The 19,737-nt window shown below is 33.6% G+C and overlaps 1 protein-coding gene across 2 annotated transcripts in view; it reads left to right on the top strand.

Annotated features, from left to right (window-relative positions):
- LOC137615393 (uncharacterized) overlaps window positions 1-19,737 on the top strand; it is a 326,176-nt gene that overhangs the window by 4,295 nt on the left and 302,144 nt on the right. Inside the window, exon 1 of one of the 2 annotated variants that reach the window (XM_068345224.1) lies at window positions 12,195-12,426. The exons of the other annotated variant lie outside the window; for it this stretch is intronic. The gene's annotated coding sequence lies outside the window, so the exon portion shown is untranslated. Of the gene's footprint in view, window positions 1-12,194; window positions 12,427-19,737 lie in introns of those variants that run through there. 2 annotated transcript variants of the gene reach the window in all.

Below are 19,737 nucleotides of genomic sequence, written 5' to 3'. Positions count from 1 at the left end.
GTTACTGTTGGATTACACCAGGGGTCAGGATTAAGCCAGTTTGTGCAGTATTTGTGCTGAGCGTGGATGTGCTAAGTGAAGAGATCGGAAATTAAGAGTTGTTAGAGTGCTATCTACAGATGATTTGGGGATTACTGCTGAAAATGAGGTAAACTTACCTAGAAGGGTTGTAGAGTGACGGGAGACTTTGGAGAGGAGTGGCTTGAGGGTGAATGTGGATAAGACTGAGGTTACAGTGAGTAGTAAGTAAGGTAGGGACAGGATAGCCATACTGTACATGAAAGTAGAGGCTCGGTTACAAAACAGGTGGAACAATTTAAAAACTTGGTAATTACTGTAAATCAGGAGGGAGGATGTGAGGCTGAAGTAGAGAAATGGATAAAAGCAGATTGGGGGAAATGGGGGGAGGTAGTGGGAGTGGTATGTGGTAAAAAGAAAAAAAAAGAGAGAAAAAAAAGATGAAAGTCAAGATTTACAGCAAATTAATAAAACTGGTGTTAATGTACGGATATGAAACGTGGGCTCAATCAAAGCTTGAGAAAACAAGAGATGAGAAAGCTGAGATGGATAATGATGAAAAAGGAAGAATGTCAGACATAGTAAAGATTACAGATATGATAAGAGTGTCACAAATGAGATGGTGTGGGCACGTGTTTATGATGCGTGGTGGGGAGGGAGTGAGAAGGGCTTGGGAGAAACCTGTTAGGGGAGGAGAAAATAGAGAGCAAGGCAGAAAATTAGATGACGAGGTAAGGTAAAGGATAATATGGAGAGGTAAGGTTTGGGAGAAGAGGATGCCTTTGTCAAAAGGCACTGGAAGAGTCCGCATCAGTCAACTGACCCCCTTAATGCAGGGATATCTGTGGTAAAGATGATGATCTGTAATTGTGAGAGAAATCTTTATGTAAATTGAAAATGCAGTATGGGGCATTCATTAATTAAGAAAAGTTTTAAAATATAATCAATAGAGACTAAATGAAGAGGGTTCAGAAGGATGTGTGGTATAGATCAATGGATGTTGAAAACAAATGTTTTTGTGATAGAAGCAAAATGTATATTACAGTATATAGGTAGGAGAGTGACTGGCTTTATGTGAAAGTGCATCCGAGACAAAAGTGTTAAGAGAGCTTTGAATACAATGTGGAAAGGTTGAAGTTTAGGGGCTGTGAAAAGGAACGGCACAAGCAGGCAAGAGTTTGAAAATATTTGCAAGAGGGGAAAATTTAATAACAAATGTGAGCAAGAGCAAGGTATTGAGTGTAAATAAAAATAAGGATGACTAAGTTATGAGTGAATATTAGAATGAAAGTTGACAATTCTTAGAGGTACTTGGGAGTTAATACTGTAGGGAAAGATACTAATTAGAAATATTACAAAGGAAAGGATCAGGGTATATTAAAGTGGCTCAGGCATGTGGAAGGACTGGATATCTATAAGCTAATGAAAAAAGTCTATAATTCAGAAGTAGGAGGAGGTGGTAGGGCAACAAGGCCTAGGGATGATTGGATAAGTGATGTGATAAGGGGTGCAAGATAGATGCGAATGCTGCACTATGTAGTGACCTTTGACACGTTGTATAGGATCTCTCTGCACAGGTGTTTGGAAGTAAATAATACTGTACAACATTTACTACACTTAGAATTCATGTGTGATTAAGCAAGTAAAAGTTGGTTGTGGTAGTAACTAGTGTGGTTTTTCTCTATAAATACTGCTGTTAAGGGATTGGATAATGTTGAAATTTTGTATCTACACCATATATATATATATATATATATATATATATATATATATATATATATATATATATATATATATATATATATATATATATATATATACTGCATGGTGCAAAAAGAAGAAGCTAATTCTTTATTCACTAATTAAAAGCCACTCTCCCCCGTCCTGTATCCCTTTTCTCACTTTTCAAATAACTTTTTTCTTTACAATTCGAGTGAAATTTCTAACCGTTTTAAACTGACAATTCATCCTTCATAAGGGCATTTGACTTTCATCCGTAAGAAGATAAGGAATAAACAACTTTAATACAAAAATGAATTCGAATCTCAATTTTTAATAAAGAGAAATCTACATTCGTCATATAACCAAGGAAATTTACTTCATCCTTGAACAAGCATGTAAACCAAAATGCATCCTTCAATCATAAATTTTACTTAAAACTTCGAGACAATATTCAACATTTCGAACCCAAATTTCAATTTTATTGAAATTGACAATAACTTCAGCGTTAAGATGATATTGAAGTATTGCTCTTTCCATTCTCAGGAAGGTTTAAAGGCCACTCATAAATGGTAGAGACAAGGGAAAGTGACATTGCCCTAGAAATGATCATATATGATCAGTGCCCAAGCCCCTCTCCACCCAAGCTAAGACCATGGAGGACCAGGCAATAGCTGCTGATGACTCGGGACGCTCCCACAAACACCCAGTTCTTAGCTCACACGTATGATGAGGTTGTAGAAACTACAAGACACTAACGAATTGCTTATTGATCTCCCAATACTAACCTGGTCCGTCTTAGGGAGTGCTCTGATAATGAAGATGTAACAGTAAAAGAGCAATACGCGATGTGAAATGTTGAATGCTTACGAACAAACATGACTGTGGAGGTCCTGTAGAGAGTAGGGTTTCCCTGCTGTATAGGACCGGAAAAAACAGCCATTAAAGTAAAGTATCTCTCGTCGACATGTATATAATGTGGAATTGACAATTAACGTAGACTACACTATCGATCTCGATAATTAAAGGATATTTACAAAAAAACAAATTTTGAAGATCCTGCATGGGTGGGACTTTCCTTGTGACAGAACCAGGAAAACAGCCCATAAGTAATCATCAACATTATTATTATTATAATTATTATTATTACCAGCTAACCTACAACCCTATTTGGAAAAGCAGGATGATCTAAGCCCAAGGGCTCAAACGGGAAAAATAGCCCATTGGGGAAGGAAATAAGTTCATAAATAAACTACAAGAGAAGTAATGAATAATTAAAATTACTTGTTTTAAGATTAGTAACATTGAAGTAGATATTTCACATACAGTACAAACTAAAATTATATGAAAAAAAGGGAGAGAAATAAGATAGAATAGTGTACCCGAGTGTAACCTCAAGCATGAAAACTCTGCCCCAGCACAGCAAAGATTAAGAGTTCCCAAACCATCTAAAAGCTCCCCCTCCCCCCCCCACACCCCCCACCCTCGACCACCACCATCACATAATCCGTAAAATTTTACCCGGATAACACTTGAGTGATTACACACATAAACAAGGCCACTCCAACACCTAAAATTATAACAGACACCTTACACGTCTCAAACGGTCAACCAAATTGCGCCAGATCTCCTCACTGCTGGGAGGATGGACACTGGTGAATCGTACAACGCATGAACATACGGTCTACCCCAAAGGCAAATCTAAGTTCTATAATGAGAAGGCAACCGTGCTTACCTCATACAAATGGGGGGAAATCTCGTTAATAGAAGAAGAACACTTCAGAGGAAAGTAAACAATACAGTTGCAAGTCTATTTGTTGCTCAAGTGGGCAAAGGGATTATGCTTAACATTGAAAGTTTCGCAAACAATGAGGTGAATACAATAGGATACGATCTGTTAAAAGAACAATATCATTAATATAATTAAAATAGCATAGTTTTATCAGTAGTGAAAATGGGCTCAATTCAGAGATAAAAAAAACAGTTGTGAGCAAAGCAATTAGCGTTTAGCATAACGATTTGATGTCACGGTAAAAATATCCGTGATTCTCCTTGAAAAAATATAAAAGGGATTGTAATAAATGCAATAGCTAAATATGAGCAATTAAATAGGGTCGATTATTCAGATTGACAACTTTTTGACCTTGGAATATCCAATTATTCAGTATGATAAAGAACATTTCAAACACACACACACAAACTCTCTCTCTCTCTCTCTCTCTCTCTCTCTCTCTCTCTCTCTCTCTCTCTCTCTCTCTCTCTCTCTCTCTCTCTCTATATATATATATATATATATAATATATATATATAAATATAAAGTATATATACATATATATATATATATAATATATATATATAAATATAAAGTATATATACATATATATATATATATTTATATAAAGTATATATACATATATATATATATATTTATATAATATACATATATATATATATATATATATATATATATATATTTATATATATATCCATATGTTATTTATATATACATATATATATACATATATCATATATATATATATATATATATATATATATATATATATATATATCCATATATTCTATATATATAAAAATACATCCATATATTATATATATATAAATATATATCCAAACATTTCATATATATATATATATATATATATATATATATATATATATATATATACTATATATAAATATATATCCATATTATATATATAAATATATTATATATATATAAATATATATCCATATATTATATATATATAAATATATATCCATATTATATATATACAGTATATATATATATATATATATATATATATATATATATGCATATGAGATTGGGAAAAGTAAAATGCCACTTTCTCAAAACAAATCATCAGTAGGTCCTGCCAGTATTAATTTATGCGTCAGAAACTTGGAGCCTTACAAAAGCCTTAGAACACAAGCTAGTTACAACTTAAAGAGATATGTAAAAATAATAAAAGGAATAACACAATGAGACCGAAAATGACTAACATGGATACGAGAGCAAACTAAAGTAGAGGATATTCTACAACTAGCAAGAAAAAGAATTGGACATGACCAGAACATTTAATGAGAAAGACAGATAATAGATTGACAAGAAGAATAACAGAATGGGTCACTAGAGATTGCAAACAAAGCACGAGAAGGAAGAGAAGACGATGGATTGACGAGCTAAGAAAATTTGAGAGTATAAACTGGCGTAGAGAAACCATAAGCAGACGCAAGTGAATAGGCATGTCTGAGGCCTTTTTCCTGCAGTGGAATAACAATAGGGATAATACCTTAACGTGGTGAAATGGTTTCTGTATCGCCATGATCAGCAAAGTTGTATTAGTCAGGGCCACCCATACTAGGTTGGTTTGCTGTGAGTGAGCAAACTAGTCTCCCACCATCACTAATTCGAAGTGGCCAGCGTGGTGATGAAATTAGCCTATCCCCAGACATAACTAAGGACATGTCTCAGGTCTTTGTCCTGCTATGGACTACAAACAGCTGCATTTGTTGTTGCCGTTGTTGGACTAGCAACGGCTGTTGATATATATATGTATATATATATATATATATATATATATATATATATATATATATATATATGTATATATATATATATATATATATATATATATATATATATATATATATATACATGCATACATATACATATATATATACATATACATACATACATTTACAACATACATATATATATATATATATATATATATATATATATATATACATATACATATCTACTGTACATATATATACATATATATACATATATGTGTATATACATGCATATATATAGTATATATATATATATATATATATATATCTACATATATATAGTATATATATATCTACATATATATACATATATGTGTGTATATGTATATATATATATATATATATATATATATATATATATATATATATATATATATATATATATATATATATATTGTAAATGTCATTTCCTTTAATTTTAATTTTGAAGATTGAAAACTATATACTTACTCAAAATCTCGTTCTTCGGTCTTATAATATATCAAATCACCAGAAGCAATTTAAATCAAATACCCCGAAAACCACCCGTTGATTCCTAAATTATAAATGAACCGCCAACGAACTTTTACAAATGATTGGCAAAAAAAAAAAAAAAAAAAAAAAAAAAAAAAAAAAAAAAACCGCATCAAAGAGGATAAGTATCGTCCATGAAAGGTTTCGCATTTTTAATCCAGACACTAAAAATTGGGAAACTCATTTGGGATCCTTTTTAATCAGAGGCCTTTAAAGTGACCCCATAAACCTATTCCAGAGTCTTTGAATGACTTAAAATTTGCAACATCCAATTTACCTTTCATGGCAAAAGCGCGTCTTCATATTCTCTGCATATTTATGCCTGCGTAATGAAAAATTAAACAGTAATCGAAAAGCATCTGCTAATTGAAAGGGGCTTATCGTCATTTTCAGGTCTTTGGTGGAATAGGAATTTCAATAAAATGAGATATTTTCTGGTCGTATTCAATAATCTTTTTTTTTAAATACATCGATAATTCAATAGGTTACACATCTTTTTCTTTCCAAATTATTGGATTATATTTTACAAGAGAATTCAAAATGAAGGTGGGAAGTAGAGACTATAGTTTGTATCTACAAATTTTCCCCGTATTCTATTTAAAATTGTAGCCAAGACTTAAGAAATCGCGGAGTAAATGTTCATAGTATGGCTATTGTTGTGGCAACGTATTTCTGTTAAGTTCTAACAGTGAGACGAGGTGAATGCAACTGAGTGCAACAAGACAAGCTTATGTACAGTATAGTTGAGCGCAAGAAGTAAAATTCAAACAGTACGAGACATGAGATAGTAAGTTTAAACAGGTTTATATTATCAGAGCGAGGGAGAGTAAGAGATAAAAAGAAGCAATATTGTTACAGTGTACGAGCGTGTATTAAACACGTGCGGTACATTGTTCTTCAATTAGCCTTAATGTTCCAAATACTATTCTCTCTCAATGTTAATAACAAGTTATAAACGTTCACATAATTGAAAACTAACAAAATGAATAAAATGGTTCAATAGATACCTTTTTAAGTACTACTATATTGTTTCCAATCATCACTAAGTAACATCAAAAATCAAAATACGAATTGGGAAAAAATAAAAAATGTATATCAATTAAACCAATGGTGATGAGGACGGACAAGTCGCTTAAAATCACTGCTATGAATCTCAGGAACACAAAAAAATGGTTCCCCTTGATACACCAAATGTTGGCCAAAAGGAGGACTTCCAAAAACAACCTCAGAACATGGATACATTCTCAACAGATTTGTTCAACATTGACAAAAGAAAAGTCTAAAATACCCTTAGCCTGGAACTATTATCCAACTAGGCCCAAGTCCATATAAGTTTCCCCGCATCCAAGTACATTTTTACAGACTCGCTCTGGGCCCTGATCTCACCTTCTCTAATTTACGCCAAGGAGCGCGGGTCATCAAATTTAGGGATCCCTTCATGGGGAAGTGCCAACGGTAATGAGGTCATTTCGATTTTATACCCTTTCCGTTGCTTGTCTCTGTCGACATCAGTTCATTTCAATGGAAATAACTCACTCAGGTTTTGTGGTAATGGCTATTTTCTAACTTCGACGTTAGCTTTGGCTCTCTGGAAGTTTACTGGTTCAAAATTTCTTGTATTTTTTTTATTTTTTAAGTCACAAAACCGTCAATGATTATTGATATCATCCTGAATTTCCTAAAGAAAACGTATTTTCCTTAAGCTACAGCTCTGATAAATTGAGAACAATTTCACTCCTGCCAAACATTATGTCAAGAATAACCTGCTATATAGATGGGGAATAGTGTACCTACAGTACACAACTGTATAATAGAAGCGAGCACACCAACGTCGTATGATATAAAAATACGCACGTATTATGCCAGGCCACCTCAAATCAACAACCTTACAACAAAATAAGAAAAAATAAAAAAAATTGTGTATAACAAAGTAATCTGCATAACACACGAAAATTATTTACAGTATGTTACAATCATAGTAACGAGAAACTAATAAATAAAAACGAATTACTTAATCAACATAAGAGAAACCTTACTTCCGCGTGGTGTAAATTATATCTACCAAGAAAAAACCTTGAGTATAAACATAAGTATTGGTAAATAAGAAAAATAAAAAAATAAAATCTATAAATTTTTGCGTATCCAGTTACGTTATGAGCTTTAAGAGTGAACCAACGCAGGTCAAAAACGGCAAAAGTTGCAATTTTTATCAACAGTCAAGAGTTTTTTTTTAAAAAGAAATGGGGCATTGACGAGTAACCACATTATCATCATTATTACTTGCTAAGCTACAACCCTAGTTGGTAAGGTAGAATGTTATAAGCCGAAGGGCTCCCACAGGGAAAATAGCTCAGTGAGGAAAGGAAATAAGGACACTACAAGAGATAATAAATTGTGTCTGCGATAGGGTTCATACGGTGCTTCCAGAAGTTTTCTGTGAATTATAAGGGATCCGTACCATAAAAGGGGACAATTTACGGATAATTTTTGTTCATTTAAATATAATAAATTTCCAGTGTTATGACAGATTCAGTTTCTCTAAAACGAAAATTATTTCATCAGATGGTCTTACCAGTATTAACTAATGCATCAGAAAATTGGATCATTATTAAAGCCTTAAAACATCAGCTAGTTACAACTCAAAGAGTTATGATGGCAATAGCACTAAGAGACAGAAAAAGAGCAACATGAATACGAGAACAAACTGAAGTACAGGATATTCTAACATGTAAGAAAAAAAAATAGACAGAAGCAGGGCATATAAGAATGACAAATTAAAGGAGGACAAAAAAGAATAACTATGGATCCATAAAGATTGCAAAAGTAGGAAAATTAAGAAAAGACGATGGATTGAAGGGCTAAAAAAATGTGCGGGTATAAACTGGCATGTAAAGACCATAAACAGAAGCGAGAGGAAGGAAATGTCCGAGGTCTTTGTTCTGCAATGACCTAGTTACGGCTGCTGCTTATGGTGACTATGATATATATACAAATGTTTTTAAATAAAAAATATATACACATATATACATGTATACAGTATATATATATATATATATATATATATATACATATACATATATACATATACATATATATCTTTAAATTTTCTTAAATCGTCAACTATCTTCTCTTTTACGTTTCGTTTGCGGTCTCTAAGAGCCCATTCTGTTATTCTTTTTATTTTTCTATCATCTATCATGTGGAATGGTCTTCTAAATCAGGCAGTAGAATCAGAATAACTTCAGAACTTCAAACTTGCAGACGATGCTGTTATGATGAACAGGTTGGCATTAGTTTCTCTTCGCAGTTTATGTATGAAAGATCTATTGTAACGTTGTTACTGATCTTAAGATATTTTATATTTTATTCATTACCTTTCATATAGTTTATTTTCTTTCCACACGGGGCTATTTTTCCCTGTTGAAGCCAGTTTTCTTCTCACTGCCCAATATATAAGATAACAGATTCGAAACACGAATCAAGATCGAAGAGAATTGGAAGATTAGATTTTCCTCAGTAAAACCGTTTGTTCACAAATCCGTAATGGGCAAGACATTTTTCTTAGTTTCGACAGTTTCCCCGATAACAATTAACAGTTAATCGGAAGAGAGAGAGAGAGAGAGAGAGAGAGAGAGAGAGAGAGAGAGAGAGAGAGAGAGAGAGAGACTCAGGATTTGGTAAAAAATGAAAACCTTGGGAGGAAGCAAAATAATGAGAATCGGTGAGAGCAATTTATCCGAATTGATAATCCTTCGTAGTGAGGAAGAGTCTTGAATTAGGTTGACATTAATAAAGGACTTACAATCTCTCAATTGCCTGTATGGCTTTTAAAATTGCAGAATACAACAATGTGCATAAAAAAACGATTTAGCAAATCACTCAGCTTTGAACCTTCGAGAGAAGATAAATATAATAGACTAAAAAAAAAAATACCCAAATCTTCTGTGTTTGAACACTTCCACACACAAAAAAATTAGCAAACATTATTGTATTGGAAGACCCAGGCCTACATGGCTGAGGACTATGAAGCATGAAGTAGATGATGGTGAATGGAGTATTGTCAATGATTAATACTCAAGATAGAAACGATTGGAGAAATCTAATCGAGGTCTTTGCATCAATAGGCGTTACGAGATGATTTTATTTTTTAAAAATTGGTAAATCTGACGTCATCATTTCCCGTTAACGATTTTGTGTCACGCGTGGACAGCTAATTGAGTTAGTTACTGGTGGTATTTATGATTATACAGCAATTAGTGATAATTGACAATTAATTGGTGATCAACAAGGTAGTTTGTGGCACCTGGTTGGATGATTGATAGACCGACGTCTATTAAACAGTAGGTTTAATATCATTATAGGTTTCAGCCTTGAGCTATCACGAATTAACATTTTGAAATAAAATATTCTTTTATTCTTTCTTGTCCAAAGGAATATGCAGATGCAAGGCCGACGAATGAAGGCACTGTTCGACAACAGATATAAAGGCTATTTTTCTACGTTGGAGCCCTTGGACTTATGGCATCTTGCTTTTCCAATCAAGGTTGTAGTTTAGCAAGCAATTATAATCATAATGATAAATTATGATACTGCATATTCGTCATAATCCATCTTCTCAAAATATCATTGCAGTAGTTTCAAAAGCAAAATGAACTATGAAACGTAAAAATATTTAACAAAATAATGTATAAAATATAAGGTAAATATATATATATATATATATATATATATATATATATATATATATATATATATATATATATATATATATATATATATATATATATATGTGTGTGTGTGTGTGTGTGTGCATGGACACGAGTCGTGCTATGACAATGCGGCAATCTCCAATAGATGTAGTAGATTTGAGAACAAAGGCCTAAGAGGGATATTTGGGAGTTAAAAGGCAGGTCAGGATTAGAACTGAAATTATAAGCTTATATATGTGGATGAGATCATGATGAGGGGTAGATGGAGATGGTTTGGGCTACACAAGGCACTAGAACAGTTGGAAGACCCGGACCTATGATGATGATGATGATGTTTATATATATATATATATATATATATATATATATATATATATATATATATATATATACGCTTGTGTTTATGCATCCACCAGATTATATATATATATATATATATATATATATATATATATATATATATATATATATATATATATATATATATATATATATATAATTTGTGCGAGTGTTTATGTATCCATCTAATTCCTGGCAAGTGTCTAAAAAGAAGGTTGGTAACCTTTGATATCATCTAACAACTGCGTGGCAAACACAATATCAACCCTCAATCATGGACATAATTCCAATATTTCTGTTTCTCGTACGATGCGAATAGGTCAGATTCTTGCGTGCATGCTGAAGAATTGAAAAACCTTATAAAATAGAGTAATTACCTTAAGGAGCTAACACTAACGCAGTGAAGAATATATCACATCACACGAATTCAGTCAAACATTCAAATGAGTTCGGAAGTTCGGATCAAAGCCGACAGTCGACTGTCTATGGCTGTCCCCGTAAGGGTTCTTTATTGTCAAACTACTGGACAACCAGGACAAGCTCATTTCGAATGAGGCGACCACCAAGGTGGTTTTGACGCTTGAATAGCTTAAATAAACTGATCCCAATGTTTCTTTCTATTAATATTTCTAATGACATTATTAATTATAATGGTGATGATTATAATCCTGTTTTAATATAGTCTATCCATAATGAAGGCTACGTTTAAATTTACCGTTGTCCAAGCCTTTTACATACAGTATACAGCAAGGTATATAGAATAAGACAGATGGAAGGCTGAGTGAATCTTAGCCCGAGCTACGGAACAACACTTACCGCCCTACGCAGGCGTCAAAATGTCAATTTGTATCAACTTTTACAAATATCCAATGAAATCGTAGTAGGTGCTATTTGCTTTATTGAACCAAAGAGCCCTGCGGCAAACGTGGCCAAACCGAAAAGTTGAATGCCTCTTCTAAATCGGCTAAGCTTTTATTTTTTTCTCTTTCCATTGTGCATCCTATTTCTTACTCTCCCATACTTAAAATCATTCATTCGTGTTACTAGTCCCGCTGTACCTTACAAGTAATGACTAATCGATCACTCGCATTGCGGAACCAAAGGAATTATTATTTCACAATCGTCATGAAGGTTCGACTGTGTTAGGATTGCCCAAGGCCAATATATTGGCCTTGGGATTGCCCCACAATAAGTGGAACACGGAAAATAAGCCCTTGCGGACATGACACGTGTTACAGATAATCAGCAAATTACCTTACAAATTTGCTCTAGTCCAGTTAAGCTTGTGTCGTGGGTGGGTGTGTGTAACTGGTCCGCCGTGCTTCAACCTTACATCTGACCAGTCTTCGCCCAACTTCTTTGCCATATTTAGCATCCATTACCCTAATCTTGATATTTATAACTTAATGGTCTAATTCATCGTGCATTAGTTGTTAGTACTGGATTGTAAATACGGGAAAAAACTGGTGTTTATGTTGTATTATACCTTTCTTCATCTACGGATTTTTCATGAAACTGCACTCCCGCGATGGTAAGTAGTCTATAGCTTACCTTGTTATGGTTATTATTGCATTTATAGGGATAATTTCCGTTACCCATTAGTAATTTTTCTCCATACTTCCTACCTTAAAAAGCTTCCCCTTTTAACCGTGATTAGATTTCAAATGGTTTTGCTTTATAAACTTGGTGTTTTAGTTGTGTTAATGTGATTTTGTGGCTCATGGAGTAGTTTCTGTAATTGTCTTCCATTGCAACTTTATTATCTTGAAATGGCACATTTTATACCCCAAGCCTACTACATTTTACTTTTAAAGTCTGTTTTCCCAGCCAATAACACACGGAAAAGTCCTGGTGCACTGTAGGACCTAAAAGATTAGTTTGTAACTTGTTGCATGCATTCCCACGTATATATTATCACATTGCATAATCTAGTTACTTGTCAAATCCACTTTATCACAATATTAATTATTTCACGAATAAACTTTTTTTTTTTTTTATAATTACAATAGGAACGTTTAGTAACGATCTAAACTTCACTATAGGTTAAGTGATAGTCGTTAGTTGACGGAAGATTTCTAACATCACTCTTCTGTGTACAGTTGTAAGACTGAATTTTATCATGGGTTGGCCGCTATTGATTATTTTATCTTAAAAATTAACCTGCTAAGATCCTTGAAAAGAAGCTTTCTGTGAGCTTAAGCACTCCTTTAGTATTCTTATAAGGGCACAGCATTTGACAAAGCAAATATACCATTAATTTACCAAGAGAGTACTCGGCGAATTAGATATATATAAAAATTTGGGCCTCAGGCCTTACCCTGGTGAGTTGGGGGGAGGGCCCCCGTTTGCATCGTGAAGTAAATATTAAGATAATGGACATCAAGTGGGAAAGGGGCTATACTGTAATGTCTCTCGAGTAATGTCTACAGTGAACTGACGACACTAACGTGACTAACCTCTTACAGAGCAGGGAAAAAAATCATTTTTTTATATTACAACCAAGAATTTTCATTTTAGAACTTTTCTATATATTACAACCAATAATTTTGATTTTAGATCCTTTTTTTTACATTACAAACAAGAATTTTAATTTCAGACCCTTTTTTATATTACAACCAAGAATTTTAATTTTAGAACTTTTTTATATTACAACCAAGAATTTTCATGTTAGAAGTACTAATGGTAATTATGTCGTTAGATGTGTTTACAATTTAAGGAGTCTGTTAAAAATGCCAAATGCTTTCTGGGAAAGTCCGCTGCGAACAGTTAGTTCAATGGTAAAGATATCGTTGGGCGAATAGCCCAAAGAAACCTATCCTAAGTATCATATATGAATAAGGTATCAATTTCTTCATGTGGGGGCGGTCGTGTTGAGTCCGGGTTCATTAAGCATAACAAGGGATATATTTACAATGCTTATACTGTTAAGTTATAGGTTCGTGTAAGGAAAGAAATGGACATGGACAGGACATATAATGAGAATAACAGATAATAGAGAAGACGAACGATTGGCGAACTAAGCACATTTTCGGGTATAAACTGGCAAAGAAACCCATAAACGGACGCGATTGGAAGAACTAGTCTGAGGCCATTGTCCTGTAGTGGACTAGTTACGGCTGACTAACTATATATATACATATATATATATATATATATATATATATATATATATATATATATATATATATATATACAGAGTATATATATAATATATATATATATATATATATATATATATATATATATATATATTATATCCCTATATTTTATCCCTATATTTTCATTTGGGTAAAATGCCAATACTCTTGAAAACTATTGTGTCCATATCCGTAGCTTTACAAAGTTTGTTATTTGCGATTCAGCCTTCGAATTCTGGCGTTGTTCAAACAATCGATAAGAAGTGTGTTGCATCCTTCCCGATACCAGTTGTTACGCAAATTGACAATCCTCGAGTGGCAAATGCACTCTGGAAGCTAAGCGATCATTTCAGGTCACCGCTTTGAAGAGAGAGAGAGAGAGAGAGAGAGAGAGAGAGAGAGAGAGAGAGAGAGAGAGAGAGAGAGAGAGATTGGATATATGAACTTTAATTTGATCCATAAGGCCTGATACTAGAGCCTGGGAGACCATTGAGGGAGAGGGATTCTTAGATAGATGAATAAAAAGTGTTTTTTATATAATGCACCATACCTAGACACACACACACACACTCACACACACACACACTCACACACACATATATATATATATATATATATATATATATATAATGTATGTGTGTATATCATTATCATATTAACAGGGAATGGTTCTAGAGTCGAACAACAAACCCCACAACCAAATTAGCACTTAGGCCATTCACCCCATTACTAACACTTGCGTTTCCTGGCTATCAAGTACACCCCTCAACCCTATCTCCCCCACCCCTACACTCTGGCAGACACCAAATAGCTTATGCTAAGCAAACTATTACTCTATTCCTGTCTACAGCTTCAACCATTTTCTTTATTGAACATTCAACTGCAATAATTGGCTTCATTAAAGTGGGTTCATCAATTAACCCCTTCTCACATCCCCCCCCCCCTTGATTCCACAACGACTGATGTCGCAAAATCTTTTGCATGCGTCGTGATATCTTGCTTTTTTTATGTTGTAACTCACCTCTCTCATCTTACCATCATTCTTGATATTTACACCAAAATATCTACTGAATATGAATCAGCCACTTTCTTCCTTCCACCGTACATGCAACCATTCATTAATTCATTTTCCAAACTTCTATTTACTCTTCGTCACCCTACTTTCTCCCATACACCAATGTACCATCTATAAACGTAAACCATTCCATATACCACTCACAACCAAGTTTCTTATTGAACTTCCATTTGTTTATCATCTGTTCACTCTTTGACCTTTCACATCTCTCCATCCCTATTGAACATCAACAGTGACATAGCACGTCCTTATCTCAGGCCAAATTTCTAACCAAATCAAACTCCTGTCTCCACATCCAAACACACTTCATTTCCAACTACAATTTTTCTCAACTAACTATCTTCTTTTTTACCTACATTCTAAACTCCTTCAAACATTTTGTGTCTGAATTCCCTCTGTATGGAGGGAAAGGTTTCAAAAGAATGGCCGAGAGGAATAAGTGCTATGTTGTTCAGTATAAAACAAGGTGATGATGAGGAATATACAGACATAATGTTACTTTGTATACCCGGAATGATTTATGGTAAGCTTTTAAGGGAGAAGGTAAAAGAAGTCACACAAGGACTTTTAAGTGAAGAACGGTGTGGAATTAGAAAGGGAACACTGCTTGGATCAAATGTTTTGTAATGTAATATCTGTATTTATGTGAGATGGTCTACAAAAGAACAAGGACAAAAGTAATAACAGCAGTTGGGGAAATAGAAACCTTTGAAGTTACTGTTGGATTACACCAGGGGTCAGCATTAGGCCAGTTTGTACAATATTTGTGCTGAGTGTGGATGTGCTAAGTGAAGAGATCTGAAATGAAGAGTTGCTAGAGTTGCTATCTACAGATGATTTGGTGATTACTGCTGAAAATGAGGTAAACTTAGCTAGAAGGGTTGTAGAGTGACGGGAGACTTTGGAGAAGAGTGGCTTGAGGGTGAATGTGGATAAGACTGAGGTTACAGTGAGCAGTAAGTAAGGTAGGGACAGGATAGCCATACTGTACATGAAAGTAGAGGCTCTGTTACAAAACAGGTGGAACAATTTAAAAACTTGATATTTACTGTAAGTCAGGAGGGAGGATGTGAGGCTGAAGTAGAGAAATGGATAAAAGCAGATTGGGGGAAATGGAGGGAGGTAGTGGGAGTGGTACGTGGTAAAAAAAAAAAAAAAATGAAAGTCAGGATTTACAGCAAATTAATAAAACTGGTGTTAATGTACGGATATGAAACGTGGGCTCAATCAAAGCTTGAGAAAACAAGAGATGAGAAAGCTGAGCTGGATAATGATGAAAAATGAAGAATGTCAGACATAGTAAAGATTAAAGATATGATAAGAGTGTCACAAATGAGATGGTGTGGGCACGTGTTTATGATGGGTGGTGGGGAGGGAGTGAGAAGGGCTCGGGAGAAACCTGTTAGGGGAGGAGAAGATAGAGAGCAAGGTAGAAAATTAGATGAGATAAGGTGAAGGATAATATGGAGAGACAAGGTTTGGTAGAAGAGGATGTCTTTGTCAAAATACACTGGAAGAGGCCGCATCAGTCAACTGACCCCCTTAATGCAGGGATATCTGTGGTAAAGATATTGATCTGTAATTGTGAGAGAAATCTTTATGTAAATTGAAAATGCAGTATGGGGCATTCATTAATTAAGGAAAGTTTTTAAAATACTGTATACCGGGTAATCAATAGAGACTAAATGAAGAGGGTTCAGAAGAATGTGTGGTATAGATCAATGGATGTTGAAAACAAATGTTTTTGTGATAGAAGAAAAATGTATATTACAGTATATAGGCTGGAGAGTGACTGGCTTTATGTGAAAGTCCATCCGTGACAAAAGTGTTAAGAGAACTTTGAATACAACGTGGAAAGGTTGATGTTTAGGGGCTGTGAAAAGGTACGGCACAAGCAGGTAAGAGTTTGAAAATATTTGCAAGAGGGGAAAATTTAATAACAAATGTGAGCATGAGCAAGGTATTGAGTGTAAATAAAAATAGGGATGATTAAGTTATGAATGAATATTAGAATGAAAGTTGACGATTCTTAGAGGTACACTACTTAGGAGTTATACTGTAAAGAAAGATACTAATTAGAAATATTACAAAGGAAAGGATCAGGGTATTTTAAAGTGGCTCAGGCATGTGGAAGGACTGGATATCTATAAGCTAATGAAAAAAGTCTATAATTCAGAAGTAGGAGGAATTGGTAGGGCAACAAGGCCTAGGGATGATTGGATAAGTGGTGTGATAATGGGTGCAAGATAGATGCGAATGCTGCACTATGTAGTGACCTTTGACACATTGTATAGGATCCCTCTGTACAGTTGTTTGGAAGTAAATAATACTGTAAAACATTTACTACTCTTAGAATTCATCTGTGATTAAGCAAGTAAAAGTTAGTTGTGTTAGTAACTAGTGTGGGTTTTCTCTATAAATACTGCTGTTAAGGGATTGGATAATGTTGAAATTTTGTATCTACACCATATATATATATATATATATATATATATATATATATATATATATATATATATATACATATATATATATATACACATATATATATATATATATATATATATATATATATATATATACAGTATATACATATATACATATATATATACACATATATACATATATATATATAATATATATATATATATATATATATATATATATATATATATATATATATTCCTGATTTTGGAACATTACAATACATTATCATTATCTTTTCAATATATATATATGCACACACACATATATATATATATATACACACACATGTATATATATATATATATATATATATATATATATATATATATATATATATATATAAATATATATATATATATATATATATGCACAAACGCAACACTAGTTACAATGTTAATCTTATGTTGGCCTACCTAACCTAGCATAGGCAGGGTATGCATACCTAGGTCAACCTAATTCCATCAAATCCATATGAATAAACAGTTATATGTGCATGATAAAATCATTAAATGTATCCACAATCATAAACAACAGCACCTAGAATGATATCGCACAAAAATGCATAATGCATATCAACATTTTTGCGCACTCACCATATCCACTATAGATAACATTTTATATGTATTGAAACCATATGTTCTCATGGATGTGACCGAACTATGCTGGACTAGCATGTGTTCTCATGGATATGACTGAACTATGCTGGACTAGCCTAAGTTGGCTTACCTAACCTAAATTCTCCTAAAATAATATACGAGGATAGCTCTATCAAATCTATATAAACAATATTTACTACTGATAAAAGAAATACAAATAGTTTTATTTTTGCTACCTACTGTATTGCACTAATATCATATGAATTTGTCAAAGCTATGGTAGGCAAACCTATGTTACCGTAAAGTGGCCAGTCAGATAACATTTACCTAAGCTAGCCTAGCCAACCTACAGCATATCTGTCAAAGCTAATCAAGCCTAATTTGGCATCTCTAGCTTAGCCTACCAAACCTAGCCTAGCCTATTTTGGCATAGTTTAGCCTTGACCAAAATGGCTATATTTGCACACCAGTCAAATCCATACAAACAAACAACTATGCTTTTAAATTTCTATAATCATTAGTTTAAGTACGTAAGAGTTATTGATTTATGCACTGTGCTTTACGAAAATATTTACTCACGTCAAAGCCATTTTGTGGTGGTATACAGTATTTTATTTTTTATTTTACCTTGATATATATATATATATATATATATATATATATGCTTACAGTTAGAAAATTTAGTCACCCCTCAATATTCAGGGTTCTATCTTCACGGATTCAGTCATTAGCGATACAGAGAACCTCATAACATATTAAATAAAAAATCATGTATTTATGGTTTCGCAATAAGTACTCTTGCGACCTGACGATTTCAAACCAACCGCGCTTCTTTGCACCCACATGCCTCGTTAAGCACAGCACAGTACAGTACAGCACAGCACAACACCCTAACTCTCGCTAACTTAGCCTCAGTCGCACATCGTCATTCCTTGTCTGCAGAAACACGTTTTGATGTATAAATGTGATGGAAATCTGTAGTCCTACATGTCTAGTGTTTAAAGTGATTTTGGTATATAATGTGATACATACATTACTCTACCCCACACGCACAGTCGATGGCTCAAGAGTTGCGTCATGCTTTAGACTTATTGCCACACCCACCTAACCTAACCTAGGATGTTCTGTCGTCCTTACTCCTGCAACTTCCTTCGTTATCTAGCCTGCCCTTCAATTTCATATCCGTTCATAAAACTAATATAAACAAGTGAGCCCTCGCTACTTCGCGGTTCAACCATCGCGGATTCACCACTTCGCGGGTTTTTTTCATAACCCATATATATATATATATATATCGCGGATTTTCCGGAAATTTCGAAAATACCGCGATATCTGAAGACCCCAAACACGATATTTCGTTACCTGTAATTCCATTAATACTGTAATTAGTAATATCTGCTCTTACTGATTGTTCATTGCATTACATATGACATATAATTCACCACAGAAAGAAATAAAACACGAAAAGAGAATGTGATCATACGATAATTCAGTACTGTATATAGTACGTAGTAAAATTAAATCGAACATGAAACGCAAATCAGATG

The sequence above is a fragment of the Palaemon carinicauda genome, chromosome 21 (assembly GCF_036898095.1).
Source record: "Palaemon carinicauda isolate YSFRI2023 chromosome 21, ASM3689809v2, whole genome shotgun sequence".
Taxonomy (NCBI): domain Eukaryota; kingdom Metazoa; phylum Arthropoda; class Malacostraca; order Decapoda; family Palaemonidae; genus Palaemon; species Palaemon carinicauda.
The sequence above is the reverse complement of the archived record's forward strand: the minus strand, read 5'-3'. Positions and strand labels throughout refer to the sequence as shown.